The 17048-nt window shown below is 38.0% G+C and overlaps 1 long non-coding RNA gene across 2 annotated transcripts; it reads right to left on the bottom strand.

The window, feature by feature from the left end:
* Positions 1–3708: 3708 nt before the first annotated feature.
* On the bottom strand, positions 3709–5526 carry LOC107769744 (uncharacterized). Of its 2 annotated transcripts, none has more exons than XR_012705350.1 (2): positions 4463–5526; positions 3709–4036 (listed from the first exon to the last, which is right to left on the bottom strand). It is a non-coding gene; the product is annotated as an uncharacterized LOC107769744 (long non-coding RNA). The 2 variants fall into 2 exon arrangements; XR_001644476.2 differs by having other exon boundaries at positions 3709–4031.
* Positions 5527–17048: the final 11522 nt, after the last annotated feature.

Below are 17048 nucleotides of genomic sequence, written 5' to 3'. Positions count from 1 at the left end.
TATTATTATTGGTCTGCGAAAATAAAGTTCGGGTAAAGAATTTTGTTGACCGGGAAGAAGGTGTAAGGCATTTCCCGAGTCCCGTGGTTCTAGCACGGTCGCTTTATTGACTACATTTGGCTTATATTATTTTTGGATAACCTATGTTTTATTAGTTCTCATGTTTTACCTATGTCCGCTTTTATTGCTTGATTAGATTTATAAAAATTATCTTGAAATAAGTCACGCGTACGTGTACTCATTTTTGTTTGGCGTCAAGAATCATGCCACGCGTACGTGTACACAATCAATAACACATTTATCATTATTCGAAGTTGATTGGTCAAGTCATGTGAACGCGCACTTGTATTATTTTCCTAAACTAATTTGAAATTATTGTAAGACCAAGAGTTTATGGATAGAAAATTATTTGGAAGTCGGAAAATATATTAGTTATTTAAAGTATTGAAAAGTCATCCACACTTAGAAATATTTACAACTTACTACTCTATCTTTGAAATTATGAGACATTTATCCATTATGGAAGAATGAGCTAATTATTAGTCTAGTGACAAAATTATTGGACCTGACAGATTTATACTCAATCCAACCCATGTCTAATTCTTTCTTTCCTATTAAATATGGTAACTCATTTCTGGTTCACTTACTTGAACTCCAACGCATGGCCCATTAATATGGCAAGATCTTCATTCTTAATTCTAAATAGCAAATCTCATTAAGATGAAATCCTATTCAAATAATCTGTTGACAAATCGCTTGAAACATGTAAAAGAAAATTTCAACATGATAATGTGTATAAATAAAACAACACAAAAAATTATCACATGAACCTCTATAAGAATATCACACAAAACAATAAAATAATTAACAAAGGGAGGATAAGCAATGAACCTTTAAGCAAAAAATTTCCTTCAGAACTTGATTAATGCAAAAACAATTCTGAGCCGAGCAAATACACCAAAACCAAGGGCAAATCGGCAGATGAGAAGAAAATCTAGCGACGAACCTTCTAAAATTCGAGTGCGGACTTAAATTCGACTGTACCTCGTGAGGCTGCTGGTTTTTGGCGTGAGAGAGGTGACTATTAATGAAGCTTCACAAGGTGTTTTTAGGCTTGAATTTGAGGCATTTTTATTTCTTAAACAGGGTGATGAATTGCTTGAATTTTCGAAAGAAATAATAAAACGAGTAGAAATTCACTTAGCGCAGAAGAAGAATTTTGTTTTCTCTCAATTCTCTCCTCTATTTTTTCATTTCTTCTCCCCTTTTCTCCTCACATTTCTCTTCTATTTATAGGGGGAAAATTCTAAATTTTTTCAGATTTATTTTTCTATTATTTTATTATTTTTTAATTAAAAAGAATTCTCACTTCCTATTTTTCTTCTTTTTAAAAAAAATAATAATTTCCCACTTTCCTTTACTTTTATTTTTAAATTTTTTACTTTTTTTTACTTTACTTTGTTTTATTTTCCACTTATTTTACTTTTGTTTTTTAATTTCCACTTATTTTACTTTTTCTTTTTTTAATTTCCACTTTGTTTTATATTTTAAAAAATAATTTCAGCTACCTTTACTTTTATTTTTTTAATTTCATATTTCTTTTACTTTTCATTTTTTTAAAAATTTGCACATTCTTTTACTTTTATCTTTTTAATTTTCCACTTTCTTTTACTTTTTTATAAAAATAATTTCCACCTACTTTTACTTTTCATTTTTTATTCCATACTTTAAATTTTTTTATTATTTTATTCCCATCCGAAAATTTAAAAAATATTTGTTTTTTCGTTTTTTAATTTATTTTATTTTAAAATAAAGATAAAAAATAAAAATAATACTAATAGTAATAATTTGACCTCTTAAATTATTTTTAATTCTTACCCTATATTTAAAAAAATATAACAAAGCTAAAAATATATATATTAAATTTCTAAAAATATTTATATAGTAAAATGTGGTAAAAATTAAAATATAGTGAAAAATTAGGTGCGCACCCATATTGTTCTAGTAGAGTATTAATTAGGCAAAATACATAAATTACCATCTAAACTATATGCCAAATCTCTTTTACACATTGTTTGTAGGCTGAAATTATATTACACACCCAACCTCTTAAAAGTGTGTCTAATACACACCTTTTTTTAACCCCGACCAAAACACCAAGATAGAAGCGCGCCTACCAGCTAAAATACTGTCTAAATACTTATTTAATTTCACGTGTCAGCAAATCCCTCATCTTCCCCACCCTCCCTCTATCTCTATCTTGTTTTTTCGCCGGCCAACCTCCACCTCCAGCCCTTCTCTTCTTTTTTCATCCTTTTTTTTTCTAAACCTTTATTTGTTCAGAACTCTCTGTCCCTTCTTCATCTTCCTCATCAATACCACCACACGCCATTTTCCTCCATTGAAGCACTTTTTTTTATTTCTATTTTTATTTAAGTGTAACTATTTTTAAGATTTGAAGTACTCTCGCCTTACAATTAGAATTATTTAGTTGGGATTTATGCTGTTGATTTGGAACTCAAATGGGTTAAGAAAATTGGGCAAAAATTTACAAGCTTGGAGTATAGTAATTAAAATTATGAGTGGTGTCACACCTCCTTTTGACGGGAAAATGAGTTTTTCCACTTTAAGTGACATTATTAAAATGGGATTAATTTATTTTAATATTTAGAATCGTCATTTGGAATAATTATTATGGTTTCCCGCGTCACCGATTTATTTTAAAATCCCAAATCAAAAAAAAACTGAATCTGTTTAAAGTTTGCAAAACACAGAAGACCGGGTAAGAAATTATGTTAACCCAGGAGAATGTATTAGGCATTTCCGAATTATGCAATTTTAGCACAGTCGCTTTACAATCTACACTCTGCTTATTAATTTGATTATTACGTATTTTAGAATCTATGTGCATTTTAACCTTTTACCGCATTTACATTACTCGATTATGATGTTATAGAATTATCTTGAAACGAACCACATGTGTGTGAATACATTTTATTTAGTGCAATAAAAATCATGTCATACGTACGTATACACAATTAATAACACTTTATTATTAGTAAGGTTGTTTTGCCAAAGTCGCGTGAACATGTATCTTGATTTATTTTGGGATCATAATTATGCCACGCGAACGTGTACATAATCATGCCAGTAGATTAGAACGCGCATAAAGCATCCTACGAATATTCATAAGTTAATTAATTTCCTAAAAAGAACTTATTTGAGATTAGTGTGAGGTATGATTATGAAAAGCATTGTGGATTTAAAAGGGATATTTTTAATTGTTTAACTTTGAGAGAAGACTAATGTGTAGATCAACACTCTAATTCTATGGGATGAAAAGGGGCAATCACCCACTGTTAATTCAAGTTTATACTCACGAAATGTGGTTGATTGAATGACAAGGGTGTTGGAGTTAATAATACCACTCAGGCTTAATGATTTAGACTCAATTTGAGCCTTTATCACAATAAAATGGGCCTGACCAAATTCCAAGTGGAACTCTTATGGGTTTGGGCCTGGAGGCTACTGAAATGGGCTAGCTTAAAGTCAGGCTCGCAACTAGCCTTAAACAAAGTTGTTTTCTCAGAACTGGGCTCCAAGCGACGCCCAAACGTCAAAAGAAAAGGGTAATTCAGCATATGCTCATTTGCGTAAGCTTCATCCGATCTAACATTACTTACACAATCATAGGTAGGAATAAATCAGTTACAAAAATTTCAACCAATTTGAGAAAACTAAAGTAACAATTGTTAACCCACCGATTAATTACAAAACCGATGAACTAAATTGTTACGAACTCTCTGATTCAATCCTTAGACTCATGAAAATGGCTTCCAAGTTCTAAACTAAATGAATTAAAATAGTATACAAATGACCTTCTCGATGTTTCTTCTTCAGATTTCCAGATGCAAATGCAAAATAATCAGAACAGGAAGATATGATATGAACACTTCCTTCTAGCTTCATTTAAACCCGAAAACATCAACTCCAATTATGTTTCACCACTGTGTTTCAGTATGTTGTATATTCTATACTACAACAGAAATAACATTAGCATGCTTTGATAGGATAAATGATTATCAGTAGTCACTAAATAAATTTGTGAGTAGTTTCAATCTAAATTTCAGTTAAATAAACAAAACAAACAGAGAACTGATGTTAACATAGGAGTGTAGATAAACAGATTTAGCAAACAAACAAAGTCGTGAAGAAAATCGAACACATATTGCAACAATAATTCAGATCTCATAACAAACCAACAGAAACTCAAAACAACTAACACATGGCCCATTGACACTAATCAATGCAAATTTACACGTTCATAACTTCAGAGATTGATAGGGAGAGAGATTCAAATAAATTAAATCATTAAACATGTTAGATCTATAGAATTAGGCATTAAACATCTTTAATTTCACTCATGATTTCAATTTAAAGCTACAGAGGTGTTTGAACATACCTACACAGCAACAAACAAGTCTTAAAATAGCCAAATAAAGGCTGAGAACAACTACAACTGAAGCTCAGCTACTAGTTGACAGAGAACAGCAGCAAACAACCAGTAATCAAAGCTAGATCAACTTCGAAACCCAAAAATGCAAGAGAGAATACAACAAATCGAAACAGCTACAACTTATGAACTGTTTTGAGTGAAAGCTAACCTAGAACTCTATTGTTTTTTCATGCTTTTCTTCAGAACTTTGGTTTTCTTTTCAGATCTCCATGTTTTTGAATTCCAGATGTTGTTGTGTGAGTGCAGTGAATGAAGATGAATGTGTGAGAATGAATAGAGATGAGTGAGAGTCTGTTGGGTATTCTGTGGATATGAGAGTGAATTTGTATTTTGAAATCTCAGATTGTGAAAAGATGAGTGTGTCTTGCGTGAGAGTGAGAGTGAGAATGAATGGTTTTAATAGGTGTGAAGAGTGTCCTGTTATATAGAAATGCAGAGAATCTTTTTCAGTTATTTTTTTTCTTTTACATCCCTCTAAATTATGTTATTTACCTACTAAAATTACCTATTGACCTCTAAGTGAAACACTAGAAGGTGTTTTAGCAAGATATGGCTAGTCAACAGCGATTTGACCGGGTCTTGATGACTTCGAAATACCCTAATACTTATATCATTGAATAGATTTTTTTCATATCTATCTAATGATATATGCATAGAGGTATGCCGATACTAAGGTCAAAGTAATCAGAGAAGGGCCGAATGGATAGGTATTTCTATGGGGTAATGGCGGGGCGGAAATGGTAGTACGATCTTATTATGATGATGTAAAGGAGGAAAAGTGGAGAAGAAACATGGTGGTTTCACGTCTTTTGGCTGACTCCGGACGGTGGAGGCGATTTCCGGTCGGTGGTCAACGGTGGTCAACGTCGGCTTTGGGGTGGCACGGGCGACGAAGCGATTACCGGTGGGGTGATTGGTGGCGGCTAATGATATAGAGGAAGGAGAGTGTATTAGGTTAGAAATGAGGTGTTTTAGGACAATTTTATGTAACTAAAGGGACCAGTTTTCTGTCGTCAGATGAGATCTGATGGATGATGGAGATTAATTGGGGCTGAAACGGTGTCGTTTTGGTGGTTGTAAGGTCTGGACTGGGTATTGGACTGGGTTTGGGGCAGAGCTGGGTGGTAATTTGAGAAGGAAACTGGGCCGTTTAATTTGTTGGCCCAGTTCAAAAATAGAAAACAAACTGCCCCGTTCTTTCCTTCTCATCTTTCAATTTTAAATTTTCAACTTTAACCACTTTTAATTAATCCACCTAAAATCACAACTAATTTGCAAAATTATCCCTATTTATCTATTTTGATCTAGCCATTAACAAATCAATTAACTATTTGACACATTAAAGAAAGAAACTAATTGATTAAACCTAAAATGCCAATATGCAACATGTCTAATGTATTTTTGTGACTTTTCAATAAAATGTAATAAACTCTTACGATGCAATCTAAAAATCAAACATGAAGGATAAAATATTTTTGGTGATTTTTCTATAACTTCAAAATATTCCTAGTGACGCAAAAAATGCAAATGGTCTATTAATGCACAAGAAATGCAATCAAATAAATAAACAAAAATGCTAAACTCTATAAGATCAATTTTGTGATTTTTTGGGAGTAATTTTCGAGCGGGGTAAAAATTACTTGCTCACAGCTGTCCCTCTTTGCACGAAAATATGAAGAATTTTCGGACAAAGATAAAGTGAGCAAACATGAACAGTTTTTGCCCATTTGATACTCCGTGGGAAGCATTTTGAAAAAGTTTGACCGAACCTTGCTTTCGAGATTGCCTACATATCCTTGGCTATAAAGGAATCAGGTAAGTGTAGCTCTGTAAAGTTTGGTAGTTGGGACTACCGAAAGGCTATGATCTCACGGTTGTTGCTACTGTTGTTGCTTGCTAAACTCTTTATTACACCAAAAATAAAAATCAAAAGAAACTAAACAAGCATATCAGCTATGAGTTACAAGATTTCTATTTATAAATCTTCTCAAACCCGATCTTGAGTCTTGACTGGTTCTTCATACAGACTCTGATTTAAACCTTAATGTTTGCTAGCTGCAGGTGCTAGTTCATTCTTCTATGGCTTCTTCTGATAAAAACGGGGCATACAATGCTCGTGACTTCAATCATGTCTTGAGCAATCCACATCTTTTCATCCACTTCTGCATTTTGGATTACTTCTTTTTCTTTTCTTTTCATTAGTTTTGGATTGAGACTTCTTCTTTTGGCCATCTCGGACCCTGTGCCTCGAGGTAAAGCCCGCTCAGACACCAAAACAAACAAACAAACAAACAAAATTTTTCTGCCCTATTTTTCATTAGGAAAATTTCATGAGTTATTGTTGCCAAAATTCTAAACTGCTTCATTATTGAAAGCAATAAAAGGCCAAGAATGGTGTACCCTAGGAAAACATGATGATTTATTTTTGAATGGTGTACCCTTCTTGTCAAAATGACTCCTCAACTAAGGATTGATGTACCTTATGTTGGGAAAATACGACCAGGGAATGGTATACCCTATATTAGTAATGATATCAGGGAGTGATGTATCCTGCACTTAAGATTAAATCAGCTAGGGAGTGGTGTACCCTATGTTAGAAAATACAACTAGGGATTGGTGTACCCTATACTGTAAAAGACTAGAGAGTGGTATACCCTATATTTGTAATGATATCAAGGAGTGGTGTACCCTACATTTGTCACGACCCCAATTTTCCTCTGTAGGACGACGTGATGGAACCTAGTCTTTACGACTAGGTAAGCCTAACAAATAACAATAACGTGGCAGAAATAAGTATCAAAATACTAAGATAAAGATGGATAACTGATATAACCTTCCGAAACAAAACAGAATCTCATCATGACACTCCCCAAAATCGGTAGAACTGAGTCATAAGCTCTATAGAATAAATTATAATAGCTAATACATCATTGTCAGAAAGGAATACAACATGAAGTAAAATAGGGTAGGCGACTCCGAGGCCTGCAGATATGGAGCAGGTATACCTTGAAGTCTCTAAGCAGCAACTCAAATCAACTCTAGCGTCCGGCACCAGCAGACATACCTGGATCTGCACAAAAATTATGCAGAAGCATAGTATGAGTACACCACAACGGTACCCAGTAAGTATCAAGCCTAACATCGGTAGAGTAGTGACGAGGCCAGGTCAAGACACTTACTAGACATAGAAACTTGTTCAAGATATACATAAGCTAACAATAGAAAGAACATTAATGTAAGACCAACGACGGAAAAATTATCGATTTACAACCAACAATGAAGTAATAGAAACATAAAAGAAGCAGCTAAAGAAAACATAAAAGAAGCAGCTAAAGAAAGAGCTAAAATGATCATGTACGGGCAACAACTATTAAACAAGGAAGAACAAAATAACAGAAATGTTCCCACCAAAACTGCTTGCAAAAAGTGATAAACAACAAGAATCACAACGAGGTATCGCCTCGTGTACAATAAGAATCACCACCGAGGTACCGCCTCGTATAAATCAAGAATCACAACCGAGGTACCGCCTCGTATACATATTTCACAATCTCAATCACAATCTTTCCTTATACCGCCGCGTGAGCCTTATATTTGAAGTAGTTGTTTTTAAAAACAGTTTTTCCGAAATAGCTACACGCACTTTAGCCCACCTTATGACGCCGCGTGTCTTCACGTAGTTTCCCTACAAGCAACACGCATATAAGTCCCACCTTATACCGTCACATGCACATTAACCCCAAGCCTTATACCGCTGCATGCACGTCAATATCACATCACAATAACAACTCCCATCACAAGTGCTCATATATCACAACTTGCCCGCAATCAACAATATTAATGTCTCTACAACAATAGCACATGACTCGACCACAACATGTACAAGAATAGCAACAACAACAACAACAACAACAACAACAACAACAACAACAACAACAATGAATTTAATATGTTCAACAAGAATTTAACAATTTCGCCTCAACGTGATAATGGCTTCACAACTTCAACACTAATAACTCAACAATGAGAAATGTATAACCATGATGTTAAATAAGAATAACTCACAATGTAATAGATAACGTATAACAATGACATCAAATAATGGAAATCAAAAAGGGAAGGGATAACATGAAAAATAACTCCAAATAATCGAAATCAACAATGAGAGAAATAACATGAACGATACCCTCAAATAATGATAATCAACAATGAGAGAGATAACTTGAACAATAACTTCAAATAATGATAGTCAACAATGAAAGAGATAACATGAACAATAACTTCAAATAATGATAATCAACAATGAAAGAGATAACACGTAACAATTAAAGAGGCAACAAGTTCAACTAAAACATGAGAGCAATTTATCAACTAGAATATAGAACAAGTGATAACGAAATCGTTTAACGCATGTAAGGATGGACTAACACAAGTAATAATAGATTGAATATGAGAATTTAGAACATGATATGATGATTAAATTAAGACATGGAAGGAGTATAAGTAGCCTAAACCGGTCAAATACCACGTACAAACTGTGTACCCACTCGTCACCTTGCGTACACGGATTTCACATAACACAAATGAATCAAACAATACCAATCCTAAGGGGTAGTTCCTCCACACAAGGTTAGGCAAGACACTTACCTCAACTAGGCCAATTCAACACTTGAAATTAGCTTTTCCTTTACAATGTTCCTCTACACGGCTCGAATCTAGCCAAAATCGACTTAATATCATCAAACAATGCTAGGAAATTCAATTACAATAGATAAAGCTAAGATCTTTAAACCTTTCCTAAAAAGTCAACAAAAGTCAACCCGGGGCTTGCCCGGTCATCCAATGGTAGATTTCGACTACCCATGACCCCACGAATTCATATATGTGATTAGTTTCAAAATCTCAATCCAAATCGACTCTCAAAACTCAATTTCTTATTTTTCAAAACTCAATTTCTTAAAATATAAGATATGTTGATGGAATATGATTAGAAATAGATTAGAATCACTTACCCATTTGTAGATGAAAATCGCCTCCTACCGAGTCTAGGGTTCAAAAATAAGAAAATAAGAGATAAATCCCGACTTTCATCCCTTTTGATTAGTTGTAGATGTCGCAATTGCGACATGGGTTCGCATTTGCGAAGCCTGTTTCCATCGCAAATGCGGCTCTTTTTTTGCAAAATACGAACTACCTTCTACATGAAGTTTTTTTTCACAATTGCGAGCATGGCATCGCAATTGCGATACCTGAGGTCCCTATACTATGCTCGCAAATGCGACCATGGTGTTCGCAATTGCGACAACAGCGGCATAGACACTAGATTTTTGCCAACTTTGGTCCAAAACACTCGGAACATGTCCGAAACTCATCTGAGCCCTCGGGGCACCAAACCAAACATCCACACAAGCCTAAAAAATATCATACAAACTTGCTCGCGCGATCAAAACATAAAAATAACATCTAAAATTACGAATTGAACTCTAAAACGCATGGATTTCAAAGTAAAGTTTAAGAATTGCTAAAATTACAACTAGACGTCTGAATCCTATCAAATCAACTCCAAACGATACCAAATTTTGTAGACAAGTTCTAAATACCATGACGGACCTATTCCAAGTCCCAAAATCAAATTTCGAGCTCGATAGCTAAACGTCAACCTACGGTCAAACTTTTTAACTTTAAATTGCCAAATTTCGGCAAATCAATATAAATCAACCTGCGGACTTCCAAAATCAATTTCGGGCATACGCCCAAGTCTAAAATCACGATACAAAATTATCAAAGCTATAAAAACACAGTTCCGGGGGTTATTTTCACAAAAGTAAAAGCTTGGTCAATATTTTTTTAATTTAAACTTCTAAGTCAAGAATCAAGAAAAGCTTGCTGGAACGAAACTAACCAACCCTGTAAGTCATAAAACTATAAGCACACATGTGTGAAGTATAAAAAGGGGATAACGGGGTGCAATTATACAAAATGACCAATTGGGTCGTTACATTCTCCCTCTCTTAAAACAAACGTTCGTCCTCGAATGTTCAGAAGGGCATACCTGGAGTGGTAAATAGGTGAGTATAACGACTCTACATGTCGTGCTCGGTCTCCTAGGTCGCCTCCTCGACCGGATGGCCCCTCCATTGAACCTTCACTAAAGCCATATTCTTTGATCTCAACTTTCGGACTTGTCTGTCCAAGATAGCCACATGCTCCTCAATGTAAGTCAAATCCTCGTCGAGTTGGACTGTACTGAAGTCTAGAACATGAGACGGATCAATGTAATACTTCCGGAGCATAGATACATGGAACACCAGATCAACCGCAGATAGACTAGGTGGCAATGCAAGCTCTTAGGCCACCTCCTCAATCCTCTCAAGGATCTCGAAAGGTCTGATATACCTAGGGCTCAACTTTCCCTTCTTCCCGAACTGCATCACACCCTTCATGGGTGAAACACGGAGCAAGACTCGCTTTCCAACCATGAATGCAACATCGCGAACCTTCCGATCCGCATAAAACTTGTGTCTAGATTGGGCTGTACGAAGCCGATCCTGGATCATCTTGACCTTCTCCAATGCATCTCAAACCAAATTTGTGCCTAATAAATTAGCCTCTCCCGACTCAAACCACCTAACTAGAGAACGACACCGTCTCCCATATAGAGCCTCATACGGAGCCATCTTAATATTCGATTGGTAGTTGTTGTTGTAGGCAAACTCTGCAAGTGGCAAGAACTGATCCTAAGCACCCCCGAAATCCATAATGCAGGCACGAAGCATATCCTCCAATATCTGAATAGTGCGCTCGGACTGTCCATCCGTGAGGGTGAAATGTTATACTCAAATCAACTCGCGTGCCTAGCTCACAATGTATAGCTCTCCAGAAACGCGATATGAACTGCGTACCCCGATCAAAGATGATTGATATCGGTATGCCATAACGTCAGACAATCTCGCAGATATAAACCTAAGCCAGCTGCTCTGAAGAATAGGTAGTCACTACCGGAATGAAATGAGCCGACTTGGTCAACCTGTCCAAAATCACCCATACAACGTCAAATTTCTTCCGAGTCCATGGGAGCCCAACAACGAAGTCCATGGTGAAACGCTCCCATTTCTACTCGGGAATCTTAAGTTGCTAAAGCAAACCACCCGGCCGTTGATGCTCATACTTCACCTGCTGATAATTTAGGCACCGAGCTATATACTCCACCATGTCTGTCTTCATCCTCCTTCACCAATAGCGCTGCCTCAAGTCATGATACATCTTAGCGGCACATGAATGAACTGTGGGCCTCCTGAATAACCAAATCACGCAACCCATACACATTGGGCATACATAATTGGCCCTACATCCGCAACATACCGTCATCCCCAATAGGAACATCCTTGGCATCGTCGTACTAAACCGTGTCCTTGAGGACAAGTAAATGGGGGTCATCATACTGACGCTCTCAGATACGGTCATATAGAGAAGACCGAGAAACCACGCAGGCAAGAAATCGACTGCGCTCCGAAACATCCAATCTAACAAACTGGTTGGCTAAGGCCTGAACCTCCAATGCTAATGGCTTCTCCGCTGCAGGTAGATATGCTAATTTATCCAAACTCTCCACCTTTTGACTCAAGGCATCAGCCACCACATTGGACTTCCCAGGATGATATAGAATGGTGATATGATAGTCCTTAAGCAACTCTAACCACCTTTGCTGCCACAAGTTAAGATCCTTTTGTTTGAACAGATGTTGTAGACTCTGGTAGTCGGTAAAGACCTCACAAGGGACACCGTACAAATAATGCCGCCATATCTTCAATACATGTACAACAGCTGCCAACTCCAAGTCGTGGACTGGATAATTCTTCTCATGGGTCTTCAGCTTCCGAGATGCGTATGCAATCACCCTACCATCTTGCATCAATACCACGCCAAGGCCAACACGTGACACATCATAATACACAGTAAAAGACCTCAAACTCGTAGGCAACACCAACACTAAGGCTATAGTCAAAGCAGTCTTGATCTTTTGAAAGCTCTCCTCACACTACTCGGTCTATCTGAACGGAGCACCCTTCTGGGTCTATCTGGTCATAGGTGCAGCAATAGATGAGAAATCCTCTACGAAACGATGGTAATACCCTGACAAACCAAGAAAACTCAGGATCTTAGTAGCTGAAGACGATCTGGGCCAACTCTGCACTGCTTCAATATTCTTCGGATCTACCTTTATCCCCTTACTCGATGCCACATGACCCAAAAATGCCACTGAATCAAGCCAGGATTCACACTTTGAAATTCTTACATACAACTTCTTTTCTCTCAAGGTCTGGAGCACGATATTTAGGTGTTGCTCGTGATCCTCCCGGCTTTAGGAGTACACCAATATGTCATCAATAAACACAATGAAGAATGAATCAAGATAAGGTTGGAATACACTGTTCATCAAGTGCATAAATATTGCTGGGGCGTTGGTCAACCCAAATGACATCACAAGGAACTCATAGTGACCATACCGAGTCCTAAAGGCAGTCTTCGAAATATTCGAATCCCGAATCTTCAGCTAATGATAACCTGACCACAAATCAATCTTTGAGAACACTCTAGCGCCCTGTAGCTGATCAAATAAGTCATTAATATATGGCAATGGCTTCACTATAACCTTGTTCAACTGCCGATAATCAATACATATGCATATAAAACCATTCGTTTTCTTCACAAACAAGACCGGATCACCCTAAGGCGACATACTAGGCCGGATAAAACCCTTATCAAGCAACTCTTACAACTGCTCATTTAACTCATTCAGCTCCGCTGGGGCCATACGATATGGTGGAATAGAAATGGTCTGAGTGCCTGGCAATAAGTCAATACCAAAATCGATATCCCTATCGGGCGGCATGTCCGGAAGGTTCGCTAGAAATACATCTAGACCAAAATTGGCTCAACGGTAGGCGTATCAACACTGATATCCCTCATGAAGGCTATATAAGAATCACACCCCTTCTCAACCATCCGCTGATAGAAATGATACAACCATTCTAGGAACATAATCTAATGCACCCCTCCACTCTAACAGTGGTAAACCTGGCATAGCTAGCGTCACAATCTTGGCATGACAATCTAGAATATCATGACAGGGTGACAACCATTCCATGCCCAATATAACATCATAGTCTACCATACTAAACAACAATAGATCAACTCTTGTCTCAAAACCACCAATAACAACTAAACATGACCGATACACACAGTCCACAACAATCAAATCTCCCACATGCGTGGACACATAAATAGGAGAACACAAAGAATCACGAGATATATCGAAATATGAAGCAATGTAAGATGCCACATATGAATAAGTGGATCCCGAATCAAATAAGACTGATGCATCTCTATGGCACACCGGAACTATACCTGTAATGACCGAGTCTGAAGCAACTGCCTCTGTCCTACCCGAAAAACCATAGAATCTAGCTTGGCCTCCCCCTCTAGGGCGACCTCTACCCTCTCGTCCCTACCCCTAGCTGGCTGTGTGGGTGGAGCGGCAACTGGGGCAGCAATCATGGCCTGAGAAGTTTGTGGACCTGACTGAATCCGTGGAGCATAAGTAGTCTGGGAAGGTGTACCCTTCCTGAGTCTGGGGTAGTCTCTAACCATGTGGCGAGTATCACCACACTCAAAGAAAGCTCTTGGTAGGCGTGGCTGCTGGGACTGGCTCAGGCCTGGTTGGATGGACTGACAACTGAAGGCACCCCGTGTAGGAGGTGCACTAGAAAGTGGTTGATCAACGTGTGCAACCTGAAACCTCAGAATACCCGGAACACCCCAAGAAGCTGGAAGTCTGAGTGAACTGGACGACTCACATAGCCTTTACCATGACGGGTTGAAGCTGCATAATGGCCACTACTAAATCCCCCAGTACCTCGAGGCCTCTTGGCCTCCCTATCATCTCTCTCACGGCTCTGCATACCCTCCAACCTATGTGCAATCTCTACCACCTACTGATATGGGATATCTGTCTCCAACTCCCTAGCCATGATGAATCTAATACCATAGTTGAGCCCCTCGAGAAATCGATGAACTCGCTCTCTGTCTGTAGAAACTAAGGCAGGTGCATATCTGGACAAATAACTAAATCGAACAGCATACTCCGACACTATCATAGTACCCCGGCGTAGCTACTCAAACTTTACGCCCCATGCATCCCGAAGGGTCTGAGGAACAAACTCTCCCAAGAATAACTCTAAAACCGAGTCCATTTAAGTGAAGCTGCCTCGGCTAGGCTACCCACCTCGTACGCTCCCCACTACTGATATGTCATTCCCTTTAGCTGGAACGTAGTAAAAGCAATCATACTCATCTCCATAATGCCTGTAGTGCGGAGAATACAGTGGCACTCCTCAAGAAAACCATGTGCATCCTTTGAAGTTAAACTACTAAAGTAGGAGGGTGATACTTCTGGAACCTCTCGAGCCTAAGCTACTCCTCCTTAGATGTTGTTACCCTAACCACGGGCTGAACCGGAGCAACAAGTTGTACCGGTATAACCTGTGGGACCTGATCAACCCGGACCTGCTACTCTGGGGTATAGGCAGTGAGAGTCTGAGCTCCTCTCCCAGACTAAGATGTGGCTGGTGCAAGTGGGATCAACCCTGCATGAGCTAAGGTACCGAACATGCTCAAGAACTGTGCGAGGGTCTCCTGAAGTGCTGGGATGGCAACAGGTACCTCGGGTGCCTATCCCCCAACTGGAGCTACTGGTGGCTCCTCTGTCGCAGCCCAGGCAGGTGCTCTGGCACGTGCTCCTCCTCGACCTCTGCCCGGCCCCGGACTCTCACGGCTCTAGCAGGGGGCGTGGGTGTCTGATCTTCGGATCCAGTTGCGCGTGTCCTCACCAACTGTGAGAGAATAGAAAGTCAAAGATTCAGTTTCGATATCAACCAATTCGCATGATAAGGAATCAAAGAAATGAAGTTTTCCTAACAGTTCCGTACCTCTTGAAGAAAAGTACAGATGTCTCCGTACTGATCCGCAAGACTCTACTAAACCTGCTTATGACTCGTAACACCTATGAACCTAGAGCTCTTATACCAACTTGTCACGACCCCAATTTTCCTTCGTAGGACGTCGTGATGGCACCTAGTATCTACGACTAAGAAAGCCTAATAGATAACAATAACATGGCAGAAACAATTATCAAAATACTAAGATAAAGCTGGATAATTGATATAACCTTCTGAAACAAAACAGAATCTCATTAATACACTCCCCAAAACCGTTGGAACAGAGTCATAAGCTCTATAGAATAAACTAGAATATCTAATACATCACTGTATGAAAGGAATACAACAGGAAGTAAAATTGGAAAGGTGACTCTGAGGCCTGCGGACATGGAGCGGTATACCTTGAAGTCTCCAAGCAGCAACTCAAATCAACTCAAGTGCCTGGCACGGGTAGACGTACCTGGATCTGTACAAAAATTATGCAGAAGCGTAGTATAAGTACACCATAACGGTACCCAATAAGTATCAAGTCTAACCTCGGTAGAATAGTGACGATGCTAGTTTAGGACACCTACCAGGATATAAATAAGTAGTGTGTAAATGTAATATGGATAAATAATTAAAAACAAAGAAAAAACCGATACGAAATAAGATAATAGCATGAATTAATATCGGAAATTAGACATGAAAGTAACATAAAAGAAGCAGCTAAAGAGAGCCAAAATGATCATGTACGGGCAACAACTGCTAAACAACGAAGAACAAAACAACAGAAATGTTACTACCAAAACTTCTTGTAAAAAGAGATAAACAACAAAGAATCATAACCGAGGTACCGCCTCGTATACACATTTCATATTCTCAATTATAATCTTTCCTTATACCGCCGCGTGAGCCTTACATTTGAAGTAGGCTTTTTTTCTAAAATAGTTTTCCCGAAATAGCTACACGTACTTTAGCCCAGCTTATGATGCCGCGTGGCTTCACATAGTTTCCCTACAAGCAACATGCATATAAGCCCCACCTTATACCGTCACATGCACATTAACCCCAAGCCTTATACCGCTGCATGCATGTCAATATCACATCACAATAACAACTCCCACCACAAATGCTCATATATCACAACTTGCCCACAATCAACAATATTAATGTCTCTACAACAATAGCACATGATTCCACCACAACATGTACAAGAATAGCAACAACAATGAATTTAATATGTTCAACAAGAAGATGTTTCAGCAATAACAATTTCGCCTCAACGTGATAATGGCTTCACAACTTCAACACTAATAACTCAACAATGAGAAACAATGTATAACCACGATATTAAATAAGAATAACTCACAATGCAATAGATAATGTATAACAATGACATCAAATAATGGAAATCAAAAAGGGAAAGGATAACATGAACAATAACTCCAAATAATTGAAATCAACAATGAGAGAGATAACATGATCAATATCCTCAAATAATGACAATCAACAATGAGAGAGATAACTTGAACAATAACTTCAAATAATGATAG

This window comes from Nicotiana tabacum, chromosome 22 (genome assembly GCF_000715075.1).
Source record: "Nicotiana tabacum cultivar K326 chromosome 22, ASM71507v2, whole genome shotgun sequence".
Taxonomy (NCBI): domain Eukaryota; kingdom Viridiplantae; phylum Streptophyta; class Magnoliopsida; order Solanales; family Solanaceae; genus Nicotiana; species Nicotiana tabacum.
Note: the sequence above shows the minus strand (reverse complement) of the source record. Positions and strands in the feature narration are given on the sequence as shown.